This window comes from Macrobrachium nipponense, chromosome 1, assembly GCF_015104395.2.
Source record: "Macrobrachium nipponense isolate FS-2020 chromosome 1, ASM1510439v2, whole genome shotgun sequence".
Classification (NCBI taxonomy): Eukaryota; Metazoa; Arthropoda; class Malacostraca; order Decapoda; family Palaemonidae; genus Macrobrachium; species Macrobrachium nipponense.
The window spans coordinates 13,759,026-13,780,171 of record NC_087200.1 but is presented as its reverse complement, the minus strand read 5'-3'; the positions used below and the strand labels follow the sequence as shown (position 1 = coordinate 13,780,171).

General features: G+C 44.0%; 1 protein-coding gene across 2 annotated transcripts in view; it reads left to right on the top strand.

The window, feature by feature from the left end:
* The window catches only part of LOC135219136 (uncharacterized), a 220,949-nt gene that overhangs the window by 198,774 nt on the left and 1,029 nt on the right, over positions 1-21,146 (top strand). The gene's annotated exons all lie outside the window — the stretch shown is intronic.

The window sequence follows — 21,146 nt, the reverse complement described above, 5'->3', positions numbered from 1 at the left end:
GAAAGGCGCCTCGGAATGGATTAATTTCGTATCTCGAGGTACTACTGTATTGGTGAGAAAAAAAAATGCATTGAGAGTTATAACCGTTGGTGCACAGATTATATAACTTAAATTTCAACTGAGACCTTAAGTGGTTATAGTAGTCAGGTCCACAGGGGTTAACCCTTAAACGCCGAAGCGGTAAATCAAAACGTCTCCCGAATGCCCGGAGCCGGTTTTGAGTGAGCGCGAAGCGGAAAAAATAATTTTTTCAAAAAATCACAGCGCGCTTAGTTTTGAAGATTAACGATTCATTTTTGGCTCATTTTTTTATCATTGCCTGAAGTTTAGTATGCAACCATCAGAAATGAAAAATAATATCATTATCATAAGTAAATAATGCGGTATATGGTAGCAAAAAAAAAATCATACATAATTGTATTAAAATCACGCTGTGCAAAAAACGGTAAAAGCTAAAGAGTTTATTTTTTTTCCTTTGTATTGTACACTAAATTGCAATCATTTTGATATATAATACATAGTAAAACTATAAAAGCAACACAGAGAAAATATTATCACAAAATAATGCATGAATTCGTAACGTGCGGACGTAAACAAATATTTTTTTTTCAAAAATTCACCATAAATCTAAATATTGTCCTAGAGACTTCCAATTTCTTTCAAAATTAAGACAAATGACTTGAATATTACTATACTGTTAGAGTATTAGCTTACAAATGCAGTTTTCGACCATATCTGACGAGTTAAATTTGACCGAATGTCGATTTTTTTTTATATATATATTTTTATATGCAATTATTTCGGAAATAAAAAAAGCTACAACCTTCAAATATTTTTCGTTTTATTCTACATGAAATTGCGCACATTTTCATATTTAAAACTCTATGAAATGCCTAATATGAAACGGAGCAAATATTCCGAGAATGGGACGTATGCATTTCGGAGATTTGTGGCGGAGAATCCTCGCGCTGAGGGACGGAAAGTTTTTTTTTTTAATTCACCATAAATCTAAATATTGTGCTAGAGACTTCGAATTTGTTTCAAGATGAAGATAAATGACTGAATATTACTAGACTGTAAGAGTTTTAGCTTACAATTGCGTTTTTTGACCATTTCGGTAGAGTTAAAGTTGACCGAACGTGGTTTTTTTCTGTTTATCGTGATTTATATGCAAATATTTAAAAAATGAGAAAAGCTACAACCTTCAATTAGTTTTTTTTGTATTCTACATGAAATTGTGCACATTTTCATATATAAAACTTTATGTAATGGCTAATTTAAAATGGTGCAAACATTACCACAATTGCACATGTGATTTTTTTCGGAAGAGTTACCGCGCGGACGTAAAGAAAATGTTATATTTTTCATAAATTCACCATAAATCGAAATATTGTGCTAGAGACTTCCAATTTGTTGCAAAATGAAGGTAAGTGGTTGAATATTACTAGAATATAAGCGTTGTAGCTTACAATTGCGTTTTTCGACCATTTCGGTAGACTCAAAGTTGACTGAAGGTTGAAAATTTGTCACATCATTTTTTATATGAAAATATTTCAAAATTGATAAAAGCTACAACCATGGGTTGTTTTTAGTTGTATTGTGCATGAAATTGCGCACATTTCCATATATAAAACTTTATGCAACGGCTAATTTTAAAATGGTGCAAACATTACCACAATCGCATGTATGATTTTTTTCGGAAGAGTTACCGCGCGGACGTAAGGAAAAAGTTTTTTCATAAATTCACCATAAATCGAAATATTGTGCTAGAGACTTTCATTATTGCAAAATTAGGTAAATGATTGAATATTACTAAAATATAAGAGTTTTAGCTTACAATTGCTTTTTTGACCATTTCGTAGAGTCTAAGTTGACCAAAGGTTGAAATTTTGGCACTTATTCGTTATTTTATATTAAAATATCTCAAAACTGATAAAAGCTACAATGATGAGTATTTTTTTGTTGTATTCTACATAGAAATGTGCACATTTTCATATATAATACTCCATGTAACGGCTAATTTAAAATGGTATAAAAATTATGTCAAAGTGACAAAATAATTTCCGAGATGTGTCACAGATACTTTTTAGTGCGGCAAGAAAGAAATTCGGGCTTGTGTGCCTATGTAACGATTGTAAACAAAACAACACCTCAATCCGTGAACTCCCAGCATCCCCCAAGGCGCGTGATTCAAAAGTTTTCGGCTGGTAGGCCTATAAGTATTTTTCCGCGAATTAAAAAAAAATTTTTTTGAGTCGACGTATGGTACGTCCATTCGGCATTCGGTAGACATTTTGACTCGATGTTTAATACGTCCATTCGGCGTTTAAGGGTTAATATGAAAATTGAATGTAAAAAAAAAACTTTAACTTGATAGTAATCACAGTAATAATGAAAAAGTAAAAATACCAGCAGTTAATATAATAATGACAAAATCTGCAGATAACATCTTGCCAATACAGAGATTAAGTCCTTTAGGGGATAAAGGCCTCATTCTCCCATCTTTCCCACAATTTAGATCTTCTTGCTTCACTTCTTAGAATGCTTTGTATGAGCAAGTTGCTGCTGTTTCTCACTTGGGTTACCAGACTGGACATTGTTCGCCTTACAATGATTTTTAAATTGTCCAGGAGGTTTTCTATGAACATCTGTGTGGCAGAGTGGTAGCGAGGAGTGTTTGTGAGGCGTCTCAAATGCCATTGTGCATAACAGTGATACGTCTCATGGTCTCTTGGGTATAATTTGTCCAGAGGGAACACCAATAGATAGTGTAGCAGTACGAGTGGAAGAGCAGCAGTTTCACGTCACAGTGACAGAAGGCAAACCTCCTTGCAATCATGCTGCCTGTTGCATAGTTTACGATGCCTCTGTTCAATGTCTGCCATGTCTTTTAGGTCGTCGGTGATATTGTGACCCAAATATGGAAATTCTTGCACAAATTCCAGCTGATGGTTTCCAAGGAAAATTTGTGATTCTGCAATATCTTAAGCGATCTCGGGAGCAGCGACATGCACTGGGTCTTGGTTTTGTTGTAAATTATATCAAATTCCTCTGTATATTGGCAGCAAGTGTCGATAGCGCCTCAGTGGCATGGTTGGTTTGGTGTTTGCTTCTCACCTCGGTGGTCACGGGTTCGATTCTCGGCCATTCCATTGAGGAGTGAGAGATGTGTATTTCTGGTGATAGAAGTTCACTCTCGACGTGGTTCAGAAGTCACGTAAAGCCGTTGGTCCCGTTGCTGAATAGCCACTGGTTCCATGCAACGTAAAAACACCATACAAACAAACAAGTGTCGATGAGTCGTTGACCTTGCACTGATGGGGAAATCAGAACCATATTGTCGGTGTAACAGAGGTTGTATATAGTGGTTTCATTGACAGTGCATCCGATTGGGAGTGAGTTCAATTTGACATTCAAGGCATCTGTGTACATATTAAACAAGTATGGAGAGAGAATGCCCCCTTGCCGAAGCCTGTTTAGGGAGTCTAAGGTGTACGATAATACGGTACCCCATTTGACACAGAATTGCTGTGTGGAGAACCAGCAATGTAAAATGCCATTTAGATATAGTGGTGTGCCTCTTTTATGCAGCTTCAGGAAGGGCTTCAGGTAGTTTACTCTGTCAAATGCTTTTCTCACATCCACAAAACAAAGTAAAACAGGAGAGGCTGATGACAGGTAGAGTTCAGCAATTCTTTCAGTATGTAAATGCAGGTGTCGGTTGAGTGGTTTGCTTTAAACCCAAACTGGTTGTCAGTGGTGTGTAGAAAGGGGAGAAGTCTCACTAGAAGAACAGACTCGTGTATCTTCAATGCGATTGTTGTGATTGCAATCGGCCGCTAGTTGCCAGGGTCAGCTGCATCCTTTAGCTTGTTTTTGATTAATGGTGTCAGGTGAACTAAGAGTAAGGAGTCTGGATGAAACTGGTGAACTATGCACACATTGAATAGAGCAGCTAGCAAAACGTAAATTATCGGATGGCAGAATTTGAAAGCCTCCGCGGGAAGACCATCACAGCCGGGCGATTTATTGCTAGGTAGGCTGTTTATGGCATTGCTGATGTTACCTGGCATAATATGGTCTGCAAAATGAAATTGAATGTTGTCAGTAAGGAGGTTATCTACATTCCTTCGGGAATCTTGGTCATTTATGCAATTCAGGATATTATTGAAGTAATCGCCCCACATACTTGCGATAGCCTCGTCTCCAGCTGCCTCCTACTCTCTGTGATAGCTTTTTAGTTTTGGGATTTAAGGACTGGATATCTTTCCAAAGATGAAGATAATCACCAGATTCTAAGTTTCTAGACATTGCATCGGCTCTTATTTGTTTTCCATTTAATCTGCAGTGCTTAAGAGCAAGTTTGAACTGCGCTGTTGCCTGTCTTATTAGTAATGCTGTGTGTCCTTCCCTCGGGCTACCATTTTGCCTCCACAGTAAAAACATTTCTCGTGAGTATGTATACAGATCTTTAACCAAGTTATTCCATCTAGGTATATTACGAAAATTACCTTTGACAAAATCTATAGGCAGCCCTGCCCGAAGCAAGCATAGCGGAGATTATGTTTGAATAGAATTCATTCAGATCCCTCCTGTGGTGGTCATTTCTACAGTTTGTGTTAGTACAAAGGCGTCTGCCGGTTGAACTATTGACCGCTACCCGATTTCCGTGGTCGCCCTAAAGTATCTGGTTTTCTGTTGGTATTTAAAATCCCAGTTTACCACTGGTGGGCAGTCAGTTAGGGAGTTCATGGTAGGGAGGGATCAGGTACTGAATGACACCTGTAATGGGATGTGATTGTAGCCCGTTGCAAGATCGTAGCGAATTTTGCAGGTCATAATAGAATCATGAAGTTGTGGAGATGTGATGCAGTGGTCCAGCCAGGAGGTTGTAATTGCATCCACTCTATTATGTACATATGAATAGGAGAAGGCAGGGAGGAACATTACATCGCTAATTTGGAGAGCATGGTTTTGACAGAAGCGAGTAAGTTCATTAAAAGTGTTTTGTGGGAGGAGAATTAAGGTCCCCGATTATACTAATATGATCAGCAGGAGAATCGTGAATAATGCTGTGTAACTCCCCTAGGATCATGCAGTAATGATCAAAATTATCGTTATTTTCCCATGGCATATAAACATTAATTATTAGGATTTTAGAGCTACCTACTGTCACTTGAAGCCCCAGCAATCTGTCACTCCTGTAGGTCATCACCTATATCATATTGTCTAACGATTTGTGCCACAGGAAAGAAAGGCCCCCTTTCGGGCGACCGGCTATGATTTGATCTGTAACTTGCTCCGATGAAGTTGAGAAGGTTCTGAAGTCTTCATATTTGAATCGCAGATGACAAGGTCATGTGGCCAGAGGAGCGTTTCTTGCAGTGCAATGATGCCTTTGAAGTTTTTGCAGAATATGTTTAGGAGAGGAATGTTCCACTTCAGGCTAAAAATATTCCAAGAGATTATGATTAATGTATCCATGGCTACTCACGAAGATGGGAAATGAATGCGCTGATCATTTGGGTGGATGGGGGTTAGCCAGGGGGAGTGGGCAGTCACTCGCCGTGGGCGGTGGGTTGGCACTTGTGGTGGAAATGACCCTGGTTGGGGTGTCAGTAAGCTCCCCTTGGGGTGGTTGGTCCCGAATTAGGTTATATCTTGAAACTAATATATTAGGACCAAAATTCTCGCCTTTAAGAACGTCGAGGTGTTGAAATAGGCAGGTAATCCTGTAAGCCACTCTATGTTTACTTTTGCATGAGAGTTCGTGAGAGATGAGTGGGTCAGAGCCAGTGAGAAACTTGACTCTCTCCAATATGGTGTCTTGAGTCATCGATGAGTGCAGATTGTGAATCAGTACGTGACATCTCTTCTCGGGTGTCAGGCAAGGTGAAACATGAATGTTGGGCTCCGGACAAGAGCGACCAAATGAGAGGAGGTTCTCTTCTTTCTGCTTGTTTGTATCTGGCAGCCGCCAGACCCCTCATGATCACTCCATCTGCATCTATGATGGGGGTTGTGGGGGGAGAGAGATAGGGTGGGGAGAATCATGAGGGCTGGTAATCATCACTGGAGATCTATCTTCCACCGGAGGCACTGGGGAGGGAGAAGAAGCTGGGAGACCAATAGTCCCCTCAGAATGGTCTAGAGGTGATGGAGGCACCCGTGTTGCTGGGAGGCAAGGAAAAACTGGATGCTGCATTCAAAGGAGTTTGGTGGCTATCTGTGCGATTGTCTAGCGATTCCTGCACTCCTTTGATCACATCCCAGATCCATGCGAGATTATTTGTTTCCACCCTTTTAAGACTGTCTAGGGATTCCTGTAGTCCTTTGATCACATCCCAGATTCTTGAGAATTTATCATGTCTCTCCTCAATTTTTTTCAAATTTTTTTGCATTTCGTATGTGCAATGTTAATTTCTTCATCGGAGAAGACATCACCGACAGATTGTATAGCGGACTCTATGTCAGAACGGTTCGATTGGTATTGTATAAAGTAGACAATTTTTTGCGAGTACGGAACTTGTGTGTGGGACACAGGCACTGGTAAGTGCCAGGGTCACTTGCGCAACGTTTGGAGGTTGGTCAGATGACATTTTTGTGGTAAAGGAAGGGTCAAGCACTAACACATACACTGCATTCTTTTACCCATTTCCCAGGACCAACGGTCCTCAAGTAGCTGTGGTTTGAAAGATTTCTAAGGCACTGATTGGAGCAGAAAGAATATTAGTATATCTGCAATTGCACAACACTTTCCAGCTTACATGCCGGTTATTATGTGGAGACACTATTAACGGTTGGGTTAAAGGCTGGGGAGACAGCAAAGGAGGTTGATGCCTGTGGCTGTTGGGGCTGCGTCAACAGCACAAACTGCTGTTGGGATTGGCTCTTAGAGGTTGAGGAACCGGTACTGCCTGAACCAAAGCTTGGTGCTGCGGTGCCTGGAAGGGCTGGAACTTCCTAGGCTTTTTCTTTGCTTTGGGATTCGATGTGGAAGACTCCGATTTTCTTTTGGAGACTAATCCCCACTGAACCCTTAGGCTTTGGTTCAACCTAGCAGCCTCATGTTGCACCTCGTTTACCGCTGAGGCTGGAAAGAGATCCGCTCCCCATATAGAAGAAGCCAGGAGTTTGTTGGGTTCGTGTCTGATCGTGGATTCTGCTAGGACATGCTTCCTGCAGTTCCTCCTAGCCACAACAAAATCATATAAGTCACATTGCATACTTAGCAATTGTGTCTTAGCAATGATCTTGAACAACGGCTCTTGTGCATAGACAAGAGCCGCTGCTTCTGTCATGACTAGAACGTTGAGGGACCTCGCAAGCCTTGTCCTAGCGTCGAATTGGATGAGCCCATCAAACAGCCTGGGTAGTCTCTCACTAAATAGAGAGATGGCACAGTCAGGTTTGAGTTTGCCAACTGAGAAGGTGGCTGGGAAGTCTAACCCCAGAGGTCATCTGTTTCCGGGAAGTTAGCAGAGATGTTGATTCCGTCTGCCGGAGCTGTGGCATAGGCTCATCTCTCATTGCAGCCTCAGAGTGAGTTCTGCCACTTTAGATGTGAACGGGATAGGGGTCTCCGCGTCCACAGTGAAAATTGTGAATGGACTCCTGAAGGCCATAACCTTAGTGTTAACACACTGCCATTCATCGAGGTTACGGATCCAAGCCTGTTGTGCCTGGTCCCGAGAGAGGATGACCGTCTCTTTCGGGACCTTGTCCTCCCTGATCAAGGCAGATTCCGTAAGACGGACATAGCCTATGAAAGGGGCTTGCAACCCTGGTGGGTGGAACTCGAAGTCCTCAATCCTTCGAGTTCCACAGCCCTCAATCGTAAGCATGCCGTTTACGAGGTTGGCATAGTGTTAGCTGCCCTCCATGGTTTGCTTGGGTGGAAGGGAGGGAGAGTGGAGGAGTCTGGCATAACCTGGCCTTGGGCTACTTGGCCGGCTTGCTGAAGCCCCGACGCTATGCCTTGCTGGAGACCTGCGACTATGGTCTCCTGGGTGACCAGCCTTTCTAGGATTTCTTGAAACTTGGTATTGACCAAGTTTCCAACCATGTTCCCCATTTGTTGCATCATATTGGATGCAAATGCTTCCTGGTCGAAGGAGGGCGGCTCTGCCCTCTCCTTGAATACCTTCAGTATCGCACCTTTAGATGTGGATGCCACAGGGTCAGAAGAGGAAGAGTGGGCTCTTTCCTTGGAAGACTTGGTCTTCGACCCCTTGGAGAGACCCATGTTTGAGTTTGTCCGCTCCGGGATGGTGAGCAGGAGGCTGGTGCTTGATTTTCTAGGAAGGGGCTTTGGCAGCGATTTAGAGTCACGCTTGCCCTTGACTTTAGGGATCGCCGAGAGGGATTTCGATCTAGCTGATGGAAATCCCCCGGAGAATCCCTGGAAGGAAGTAGAAGAGGAAGGGGAAGAAGGTCTAGACGTGCTCAAGGGGAGGCCTTGAGCACCTACAAAGCTTGCCTCACTAGCATCCTTACCGTTGCCATGCCGTCCACAGTTATGGGCTCGACGTCCAGATCGAGTGCTGCGACCTCCTGCGCCGAAGCCTCCTCTGGGTGTTGGGACACTGCGTCTTGAATAGAAGCTATGAGGGGAGCTGCTGCTACTTCGGGGTCTACGTAGCCGGTGCTCCTCCCCCCGGGGAAGATCAAAGTAGCCATCTCTTGGGAGAGGATGTATGGCCTTGCCTTGGTTACGTTCCGCCCGAAGCCGCCCACCCATACCTTGAGGGTGGAAAGAGCAATGAGCAAAATTGTCAGTAAACCAATCTAAATTTTTCTGGCATTATTGCTACAATATGTTTACTTACACAAAATAATTGAAAGCTGTCAAAAACTGAAATCCAATAATTCCTTGAAATTCGGCAGTTGGTGCGACTCTTGAAGAGTGGTACTACAATTCAGTTCAGTTGCTAAAGGAAGTTTGGCTTTAACCCTTATTGGATGGACCCCCTCATATGAGTAGCAATAACAGGTTTTGAGTTGTGGACAGACCCACTTATGGTGAGCATCAAGATTACACGCCATTGATTTGGGGGAAGGAGGGGGGGAGAGGTGCCATTATTGCTATAGCCCATAAGTTTACAAATGGCAACTTTTAGACTTGCCAAGATCAAGGAAGCAGGCAGCTCAGGGGTTAGTTATGATCTTGACTAAAGGGAGCATGTACTGCCTCTCTCTCCCATGACAACTTTATATAAATTTGCTCATTAACATACCAAAGGGTTGCTGTTCATTTTAGTTTTTACCTTTTATGACAGCACAGTTGACACCCCCCTATTCGTGGGGGATGGTACCCCCCCAAATACTTGAAAGCCCCCTCTAAAAATGCTTAGAAGTGCCCACTGTGATAGTTAAAATGTAAAAAACCCATCTATAAATGGTTTATCACAAAAAAGTACATTTAGTTAAGAAAATATGAAAATACAGTAATTTATGAACATTTCTCGATGGAAAATACAGTGACTAGGCAAATTTACTGCAAATAATGGGTATATATGGTCCATAGGAAAATACACAAATAGGTGAGTCCATGAATCGGGATTCTGCAATTATTGGCTATTGACTGCATGATATAGTTGTAATTTTGCAAAGGAAAGTGGAAAGAAAATTATTAGAAAAGACACGTATAATCCAAAAAAGTTACTGCATCTTCAATATCAGTAAATTTACAAAAACATTTTACAAGAAATATACTCAGAATTTGTTACTGATTTTATTTCTTATTTGTTTTGATTTTGTATGAGCTGTGATTATAATGTTGCAAAGTAAAATAAATGTAATAAAAAAAAATATGTATAACTTGGTAAAATTTACGATGGTCTAGTACAGGCAGTCTCCAGTTATCGGAGGCCTCGGTTATTGGCAATCCGGTTTTATGGAGCTTTTCCAGTGTGGTGCCATAATGTGCTGATTTCTGGTTATTGGCACGGAAAATAAGAGTATTGGCACCAATACATACCTAACAGAGGCACCATTAACTTGTTATCGGTGCCAGAATCCGGTTATTGGCACCATAAAATCACCCATTTTCGGTTGTTGGCTATTTTTGCTTATTATCTTGCCATCAGAACAGAATCTTTCCAATAACTTGGGACTACCTGTAAAAGAGGCCCCACAAGGGGTTGTAAATAGTCATTTTCAGCTTCTCGTAGAAGGTAGGGAAAATGTCTTATTTTTATTCTTATGCCTTGTGCATTAATGTGTTTTTCTTAAATTGGTCAATCTCAAAGTTTCCCTGGCTTGGGGTGCTGCATATTGATTTGTTCCGATGCTGTATACTTACCTCGAACTACTTACTAGGAGGAGATCCTGGATGTCAAATCAGGTGCTGACCAGGAAAATATGGTTACCTCTTCCACACCTAGCCAGGTACCTGCCCCGAGGGTCAAGGCTACACGCCCTCGACCTCCAATCTTGGTACTTTCCTGGTTGCTGACCCGTTCACACGCGTCAGCTCATTGTCCGTGTACCGGCCCCAATTCCTTTGTGTTTTCCTTGTGTGAGAGTCTTCTCTCCCCTGTGTGTGTGTGTGTGTGTCTTCATCATGAGCCCGACGCGCCTCAGCGTCGTTGTTTAGGCTCTTCGGAGGATAAGTCATGTGGGGCTTTCTTGTCATCGACTAAGATCGACCACCACTCCTTGTGTAACGCGTGTTGTGGTGGTCCCTGCTCTCCGGAGTCCATGTGTCTGGAGTGCGTTTCCTGGCCTCTCTTCCAATGGACTTCGACCAAGAGGAGGAAGAAGAAGGCCAGGTCGCCAGCGAAGAAGTCTCTATCGGTGGGAGCCCTCCGTGTCGAAGCCAGTCTTGTTGCCGGTATTGCTGCCTAGGTGAATTCATTGCCGGGCCTCTACCCATTGCAGAGGCTGAGGAGTCTGTTTCTTTTGTACAGGTGCCTCCTTGGGATGGTGGCTTCCTGAGAGAAGTGTGGTCCCGCTTCAACCTGCAGGGGGCTCCGTTGGCCGAGTTGTTCATGTCAGCTCTCCGCTCGGTGTGCAGGGCTCACCCCGCTCTCCCCACTCTAGGTAGCGCGGCTCTCACCGCGACGGGTAGTACAGCGCGGTCTGCTCATGTTGAGCACGGCTCACCCCACTCCAGTGAGTGTGGCTACGGAACAAGTGGCTCCCTTGCCACCCCTGGGATGGTTGTTGGGTTGTCTTCCAATTTGTCTGGGCTGCCCTTCAACAACAACAACAACGAACCCCCACCCCCCGAGGGGTTGCCCTGCCACAGGAGGCAGCGTGAGCCAACAGGGTCGTCGGAGTTCTTGTCCCGGTCCTGGTCTAGTACCCCTATGACCCCCTTCAGTTCCCCCCTCCGGGAGGATTATTTCCTAGTCTGGGAGGTTCCCTCGCTCTTCCCAGGGGTTGGACCAGAGGGCCGGGTCTTTTCCCCAGGCTGAAGTCCCTTAGGCGGATGTTGTCCCAGACCTTGCCGGTTGGCAAGGCCGCTCCCCCCAGTCCGAGGATAGAAGAGTAGGAGGAGGCCTCTCTCTTCCGAAGTTCGCTCCTCCTTGGATAGGTCCTCCTGTAGGAGGAGGAGAAGAGCGAAGCGGAGGCGCCGCGATGAGAGGAGTCGAGGGCATTCTTCCTCCTCCTCCCGTGGCCACTACGCCCATTCTCCATTTCGTAGCTGGGACTGCAGGGGTTGTAATAGGGGCGGCAACCGTTGAGACGGATCCCGCTGTTATGGTCGTCACTGCTCCCTATCTGGTCGTTCCCCATGGAGAGATCCCGATCTCGTGGCGCCCATGATGGCCCCTCAGGCTGGGTGCTCTGATCTTCCACTGGATGTCCCCCTGCGGCCTCGGTGGATCCTGCCTTGGTACCGGTGCGCCCTGCGGCAGCAGCCCATGTCAGGCAGGCTTTGTTCCTTGTCATTCCTCCCCCTCCTTCAGCTCAGCGGAGGAGGAGTCACATGGTCTCACCGTCCAGGGACGGTGAGCGAGCGGGACTGGTGATGTCCCATGATGTCCCAGCCCCTTAGGTCCGAGCAACCCTGGGTTAGGGGAGCTCCCCTCGCCTGCGGGCGTCCATGGTTGGAGTTGTCCTGGGTCGCCAGCGGTCCCCCCCCCCACAAGCGCAGGTTCCCTCTGCCCACCTGGAAGAGGATGAGGATGAGGCCTTCACCCAGGACGTCCTCCAGAGTGCCCTAGAAGGGCAGGGTTGCAGATAAGGGGTCCACCTTTAGGTGAGTCCCTCGCCCTGATTAGGGCCAAGAACCACCTGGCGGAGCCAGCTCCACCTCTGGACGCCAAGAGGTCCGTAGCAGGTGACTTCCTCCTGGGCAGTCCTAAGGAGTCAAGGGGCCCCCCTGTCCCTCCCTCCAGCAGGCAACACGGCCCAGGCTTTGGCCCAAGCAGACCAGGTGGTGGGGGTTTCTAAGAACTCCTTGAGGTCCCATGGGTCTCTCAAGCTTCTTCCAGCAGCCAAAGCCAGGAAGAGGAGAGACTATACTCTGGAGGGCTTCGCCGAGGCCCCCAAGTCGGTGGAAGAGGCCCTTATCTCCCTTTCTCCTGGTCTGTCTGAGGAGAAGCTTCTGGCGGGTCCGGTCTCCTTCTCCCAACCAGAGGCCATGGTTATGGCGGTCACGGTTTGGGCTACGGTCCACATGGCCTCCTAGCTCGACCTTTGGTCCAGGGTGGTAGCCAGGTTTGCTATCGATCATGACCTGAAGGACGAGGTCGAACTGGCTCAGTTCAAGGAGTTGGTCCTCTCTGGGCGGGGGGTGTTGATCAGCTTCCTCAGGTACTCAGTGGACTAACTGGCTGCTTCAGAGGGACACAGTCCTGGCTAGGTTTCCCAGGAGCCTCCTCGACAGAGAGGTCAAGGCCCTGAGGAACTCCCCACTGATGGGGGGAGTCTCTTTTCCCAGACCAAGTTGTAGAGGAGTCCTTGGAGCGGTGGACGAAGGCAGGTGGAGGAAGGTAAGCCAGGACTCCATCGTTTATAGGGCTTCAACCTTCAGGAACCCTACCCTGAGAAGGTTGTAGGAAGTACCCCGGTCGAGACCCCAAAGCAGGCATGGAGGCCAGCCCTCTTCCTCCAACCTGGAACCGATTTCCGGAGGGTTGGGGGTGTCAAAGGACTCTCCCCTCCTCCAGGGCCCCCTTTTCCTCCTTAGTTTCCTTCAGAGATCCAGTCCTTGCTGGAAAAGGGAGCCCTGCAACAGGTAGAGGACATATCTCCCGAGTTCTTCAGCCGGCTCTTCCTGGTGGAGAAGTCCTCTGGCGGAGTGGAGACTAGTCATAGATCTGTCGGCCTTGAACGGGTTCGTCCGGAAGATGGCATTCAGGATGGAGATCCAGAGAACGGTCCTAACGGACCTGAGGGAAGGGGACTTCATGTTGTCCCTGAACCTAAAGGATGCATACTTTCAGATCCCGATGTACCCTTCCAGCAGGAGTACCTGCACATCAGGTGGGATGGCAAGTCCTACCAGTTCAGGACCCTCTGCGTCGGTCTGTCCACGGAGCCCCAAGTGTTTACCAGGGTGTTCTCCCTAGTGTTCTCCTGGGTGCACAAGAGGGGGATCTGCCTCCTAAAATACCTGGACGACTGTGATTGCTTTCTTCCTCAAGGAAGGCCTTAGAGAAGCAGTGGGATGAACTCCTGGCATTCTGCAAGGAGCTAGTCATAGTTCTGAACTGGTACCTTCAGAGGACAGGCTTGCCAACTTACAGAGGATAGCTCTCCCCTTGCAGAATTCCCCCTCTCAGCGAGAGAGTGGCAGAGACTCCTGGGCTATCTGGTTTCCTTGGAGAAGCTGGTCCCCCAAGGCAGGCTGAAGCGGAGGCCAGTCCAGTGAAACCTAGAGGAAGGCTGGTCCTGGAAGGAAGATCCGCTCCGGAAGCTGATCTCCCCCTCACAGGACACCAGGGAGGCCCTCAGGTGGTGGCTGGCCCAGGCAAACACCAGTCGGGGGGTTCCCCTGTCGGACCTCCCTCCAGAGATGCTCCTCTTCATTGATGCGTCGAAGGAGGGGTAGGGTGCCCACCTTCAGTCCGAAACAAAGGAGGGGGGGTCTGGTCGAAGCAGGAGAGGCTTCTACACATCAACTGTCTGGAGTTATTGGTGATCCAGAGAGCCCTGAGGGAGTTAGAGCACAGGGTCAGAGACCAGGTAGTAGCATTTATCCCATGTCAGGAAACAGGGCGGGCTGAAGTCCCGTTACCTGTCTGACCTCACGGAATCGATTCTGGAGTAGGCTGCAAGCAAAGGAACGTCCCTGATGGTGAGGTTCATTTCAGGAGACGGACTAAGCAGACAAACCTTACCTTACCTTACAGACCTTACATCTTGTTCGGGTTGCCCCAGGTCCCTCAGTGTGAGGCACCTCTAATGTCTACCAGAGAGTTGCTAGTACATCTTCCGGTATATTTTGCATCTTCTAATCTTGGATGGTCTGGGATGCAGTTTTAGATATTTGTCGAGCTTATTCTTAAACACATCTACGCTCACTCCTGATATATTCCTCAGATGAGCTGGCAACGCATTGAAATAGACGCTGCATTATCGATGCTGGTGCGTAGTGGATTAATGTCCTGTGTGCTTTTCTTATTTTTTTCCTGGTATATTTTGGGCACTATTAATCTACCTCTGCTTGCTCTTTCTGATATTTTTAGTTCCATGATATTTTTCTGCTATTCCTTCTATCTGTTTCCATGCCTGAATTATCATGTAGCGTTCTCTTCTCCTTTTCTAGACTATATAATTTTAAGAATTGGTAGGTCTTTCCCCGAGTAGTCTAGGTCCTTAACTTCTTCTATTCTAGCTGTAAAGGACCTTTGTACACTCTCTATTTGTGCAATAATCCTTTTGATAGTGTGGGTACCATATCATATTGCAATATTCAAGTGGACTACGAACATATGTTTTTATAAAGCATAATCATGTGTTTCAGCTTTTTCTTGTTTTGAAGTGCCGTAACAACATTCCCATTTTTGCTTTACATTTTGCCAACAGAGTTGCTATTTGATCATTGCATAACATGTTCCTATTCATCATCACACCAAGGTCTTTAACTGCTTCCTTATTTGTGATGGTCTCATTATTAGTCCCTTATATGCATATAGCTTTCTTTCTCTGTCTCCATAATTTATTGATTCAAATTTATCAGATTAAATACCATCCTATTTACCTCTGCCCAATCATATACTTTGTTAAGGTCTCTTTGTAGAGCGTTCCTATCTCATCACAAGTAATTTCTCTACTTATTCTTGTGTCATCTGCGAAACTACTCACTACCGATCCTTCACATTATTGTTCTAATGGTCCTTCAATCATAATAACAAACAGTATTGCAGCTAACACCGTACCTTGCGGCCACACCGGATATTACCTTGACTTCATCCGATTTCTCGTCGTTTGCAATAACTATCTGTTTTCTGTTGTGTAAAAATTCTTTTAACCATCTCCTACATTTATCCACGATATTGTGTTTTCTAATTTTCTTTGCTAAATATATTATGGTCTACTTTATCAAAAGCTTTTGCAAAGTCTAAATAAACCACATCTGTTTCATTTCCGCTTTTCATATTTTTGAATATGTTCTCACGGTGACTAACAGTTTTTGGGTTTGTGTACTTTTTCCGGGTACGAAACCATGTTGTCCTTTATTAAACAAAATTAGTTTTTTATTAAATGTTTCATAATAGTTTTTTTTTTCTTCATTACCCTTTCATACACTTTCATAATATGTGATGTTAGACTCACCAGGCCTATAATTACTTGCCTCTAGTCTTGATCCACTTTTGAAAGTAGGGGTAATATATGCTAATTTGTGGCTCATCATAAATCTTGCCTGTATCTACACTTTGTCTTAATAATATTGGCAAGTGGCTTTGCGATAGAATGAACTACTTTCTTTAACAAAATAGCAGGAATTCCATCAGGCCCTGCAGCAGCTCCATTTTTAATTTCATTAATAGCCTGCACAATATCAGCTTCATTAATATCTATGTCAGCTAAATATTCACTATTTTCATCCCTTACTTCTATATCATTATCTTCATTATCTATTTTAGGGGTGAATTCTCTCTTATATCGTTCTGCCAGTATGTTGCAAAATTTCCTTTTTTCATTCGTTAATCTCCCTTCCAATTCTCAGAGGGCCTATTTCTATTCTTCTTTATTCATCTTCTTCGCATATGAGTATAATAGCTTGGGGTTTTTGCTTGATATTTAATAGGGTTTTTTCTTCCAAGTCCCGTTTTTCATTTCCTTTTGATTGTATAATCTTTTGTTCTGCATTTTCTATCTTACTTTTTAGTTCTATAACTTTCCATGCATTTTTTTCTTTTGCAAGACCTTTTTTCCACTTTCTAATTTTCTGGAACAAGATCCTTCTGTCTCTTGGTATGCATGAATGATGTTTACTTTTCTTCTTCGGTATATATTTTTTGTTTTTCCACTATTTTCTCCAATATTTTATATAATATCTCCGTATTTACCCTTATGTCATCACTTACGAAAATGTTATCCCAATCTTTGTTTAATTCTTCATTAATTTCTGACCATTTTATATTTTACTGTAGAAGTTGTATTTTCCATATCCTTCCCACTTTTTCATTTCTTGCTTATCTCTATTTTGACTTGCTTTGGAATGAACTGTTAATTCTATGACATTATGGTCTGAAATATTCGCATTATAAACTATTATTTCTTTAACATAATTCATCTCGTTCACAAATACTAGGTCTAAAGTATTTTCCTTTCTTGTTGGCAGGTGATTTTATTTGTTGAATGTTTGTATTCTAGTAGCATATCTAATAGCTTTTCAAATTGCCTCTTATCTTCTGCACTACTATTACTCTCTTTTTTATATGTATAAGTACAACCACAATCTCCTATTCGTTCTTTCCATTCTACGAAAGGAAAGTTGAAGTCACCAGATAGGAGAATAGTCCAGTCCTTGTGATTTTCTACATATATCATCCAATTTTTCAATTATTAAGTCAAACTCTTTAGTATTAGGAGGTCTATATATTACTATGTTCATCAATTTTTCAGATTCAAATTCTACCGCTATTAGTTCACATTCTGAGTTACTATATTTCTCATATATTTTTCCTTGTTTTTTGTCTTTCCCATATATTGCGGTTCCCCCTTGATTCCTATTTTTTCTATCTGATCTATAAGTTTGGAACCCTTTTATTTGATCATCATTCCCAGTCTCTTGGGAATACCAGGTTTCACTTATATTCATTATATCTATTTTCTTTTCATTTGGGGTTAGTTCTTCTAAGTACTCTATTTTTTTTCTTTTTGAGTTACTCGTAACTAAACCCTGCGCATTCATCACTATGATGGTTTGCGTGTTTTCTCCTTCATTTAATACTGGTAGTAATAAGGATTTTCCCATGTCACTTTCCTGTTTCTGGTATGTTGTTCTTTTTTTCATTTCCAGAAATTCTGACATTAAAAAATCCAACTTTTCCATAATATTTGATCTTCCTTCATCATAATTATTCATTTTGTGTCTGAATCTGCAATTTTCTCCGTTTCTGCAATATCCTCTTGCATAATAAATACCGTTAATTATCTCTTGAGTAGAATTTCGGAGCTGATGCTTTGAAATTTTTGCTGACACCTCTGCATATCTCATTGGTGGTTTGCTTTTCTCTTTTACCTGATATTCTTGATTTCTCTCTTTATTTGTTTCTTTCTTATTTTGGATTTTATTACTTGGTTGGTTATTTATTTGATTATGATTCATGGCTACAGGGTGCATATATTTGCATTTTTTGTCGAACTTACATCCTTTTCCTTCTTTTAGTTTTTACATATTTTTGGATGCAGATCTCTGCAATCATCCCCATATCCATCTAAGTATGCACATTTGACCATATATTTCATAGTTTGACATATCTTAGGATGTTTGTAGTAACATCTTTCTCCAAATCTGCAATTCCCTCTTTTCAAAAGGTTGCAGATTTTGTCTTTCTTGTTCTATTTTTTCCTCTTTCCCGTCATTGTATAGATCTGGGTAGAGCCTCTTCGGATTTGCTTTTCTGTTTGTCATATCGTAATTTATTTCTTCGTAGGTATGCTGCTTTATTGCCTCATATGTAGTATCAATGAGTATCTCTGCATCCATACTTTTATCTTGTTCTTTGTTTTCCTTATTTTTTTCTGTCATTTCATTTTTGTTTACTTCTCTTCCGTTTTCCTCTTCTTCTTTTTCTTCTTCTTCTTCCTCTTCTTCTTCATCCTCAACTATTTGTACATTCAATCTTGATTTAATAACATTGTCTATCCATGATAGACATGTTGAACAAAAATTCTTGTATCTTTTTCTCAAATCTTGTATTACCTCAGCACACTGTGGATGGGTCGGAATGTTGCATGCAGCACATTTTCTGATTAGGTTTTGTGGATTGACTATGCTATACCAAACCTTACACAGTTTTGCATGCTTTTGGCATTCTTTTTTCCTAATGCATCAATTAGGATATTCACAAGATTCACCTTATTCATTTTCTTTGTCGGAATATGTTGGTTTATGTATATTTTCTTTATGATCTCTTGACCACTTGGATTTTATTTGGAACTTCTTCAATTATTTTCAAGATGTTTTCATTAGATTTGTTCCAGTTTGAAGGATTATATCCTTCTAAAATATGTATGAATGCTTTTGTATCTTTTTGGTTAGGACTGTTGCTGATTTCATAGATGAGAAATGCCAGTTCCCTTCCTGCTACCTCATCGTATTGCGAATCTGCCTAGACACGCCAAATTACGCCACCTCTTCCCGCAGTTGGAACTTACTGGCCATCTTGTTCTGTTTATAGTATTACACTTGATAAACTAACTTAGAAGACGCTTTATCCTACTATTTTCACACTAATCTTATCACCGATAGTTCACGAACACTTCTAGATATTTCTCAAATTCTAGTCGTATGTTAAACTTGTGATATCTGTTGATTAATCTGACTTCACGCGGGTACGACTCACCAAGCAAGATGGCTACTTACGAGGTCAGGTGATAGGGTCGGAATGGTCCCTGCACCCCGAGGTGGCGTCGGAGCTGATCGGGATGTGGGGACCCCCCCTCCCTGGACTGTTCGCCACGAGGCTAAACACGAAGCTCCTGATGTTCTGCTCCCCAGTGCCAGACCTGGCAGCAGTCTGGGAGGACGCCTTCCAGCACACATGGGACATTCAGGATGTGTACGCGTTCCCGCCCTTCGCAGTAATAAGGCAAGTGCTGAACAGACCGAAAAGCTCAAGAGGGGTGCAGATGACATTGGTGGCCCCCTGGTGGCCGGGGAGAGACTGGTTTTTGGACCTCCAGGCCCTAGCAGTGCGGGATCCCTGGAGGCTGCCCCTCAGGCTGGACCTTCTAAAGTAACCCCACTCAGAGAGGTTCCAGAAAGGTCTCCAGGCTCTTATCCCTTCACAGACGGAGACTATTGAGCAGTTGCTGAACAAAGCATGCTACTCTCAGAGGGTGCCTCACAGATGTTGGGGTACCTAAGGAAGTCTTCCACGGCATTTTACCAGGTAAATGGGCCAAGTTCGGGGCTGGTGCAGAGAGAAAGGTCTTAAACCTCTGCAAGCCAAGATCCCACACATAGCAGAATCCCTGGTATAGCTGAGACTGGACAAAGGTCTCTTGGTAGCAGCTGTGAAGGGGGATGGGGGCAGCCCTGGGTCAGGTCTTCTTCCTGAAAGAGCTGGATTTGGGGAACTCCAGGTAACTGTCAATGCTTATAAGGAGCTTTTGAGCAGTCTTGACCCCCCCCCCTTCCCCCCGCCAAGTGCCTTGAAGGCCCCAAAGTGGGACGTTGCAAGGGTGCTGGATGCCTTGAGGAAGCCCCAGTTCGAGCCCTCAAGCTCTTCTTTCGTTATGTGCCTGCCTTCGTGGCCAAGACCCAGAACCCCTTGATGGTGGACGACAGGTTCTCGGAGTTCTCCATTCCCACCATTGCCAGGTCAGGACCTCCTCTTATGTCTGGTTCAGGTGGTGAGGAAGTACTATGTAGGACCACCCGGTTCAGGCCAGAGATTGGGAATCTGTTCGTTTCTACCGGCTGGGAGAAGAAGGCGGTTTCCAAGAACACCATCTCCTGGTTAAGGGAAACGATCAGGAGAGCTTGTGAAGGGACAGGCGTTCCTCTCCCAAAGAAGGCCAGACCCCACCCCATGACATCAGAGGCATTGGGGCCTCTCTCACCTTCCCAAAGAACCTTGCAGTCAACCAGATCCTAAGGGCCTGTACCCTGAAATCACTAGATTCTTTCGAAATTGGTCCGGTAGTGGCTGGCCAACAGCAGATCTAGGCCACTGCCGGGCAAGGGACGCTAAGGGTATGAGTGGTAGTATGCATGAGTGTCCCCCCTTATCCTAGTCTCCCCATCCCCTTCCTTTCCTCGCTCTGGGCCTCAGGAAAGATTCGCGGATCACTGCGAACCTGAAAGTAAGGTGGTGGATGTATGTAGTGTTAAGGTTGCAAACCTTTGCTTTGTGGTAGCCACTAGTCTGGGTTACCCTTCTTCCTCAGCCAGTCCCGTCAGGGAACCCCTCTCAGTCCCTCGCTTACCGCGAGTGGGACTGGGTCCCCTTGGGTCACACTCCTGACCTACCTCTAGGGCTGGTCTCCCCTAAGTTACTCCCTCCTCCTAAGGACGAGTCTCCTAGTAAGTAGTTCAAGGTAAGTACAAGGTGTCGGAACAAATCACAAATTCATAGTAATTTGTATTTTTCCTAGCTATACTTACCTCGAACTACTTAGGTTTCAGACCCTCCCTACTGTCCATAAGTACCTTAGGGCAGGAACCAAACGGAGTGGAAAGCACTAAGGTCGGAGGTCGAGGGCGCATAGCCTTGACCCTCGGGGCAGGTACCTGGCTAGGTGTGGAAGGGGTGACTGGATTTTTCTGGTCGGTACCGGATTTGAAATCCAGGATCGTCTCCTAGTAAGTAGTTTGAGGTAATAATAGCCAGGACAAATATAAATTATTATGAATGTGATTTTTTTAGACCGGCTCTTAATGGTTAAATTTTATATTGATATTTCTAAAATGGACAAACCAAGTAGTTTTGAAATGAGAATTTTTTGTACGATTTATACTGTTCAACAAACAAGAATAGAATGCATTAATTATAAATCATCCCACAAAATGC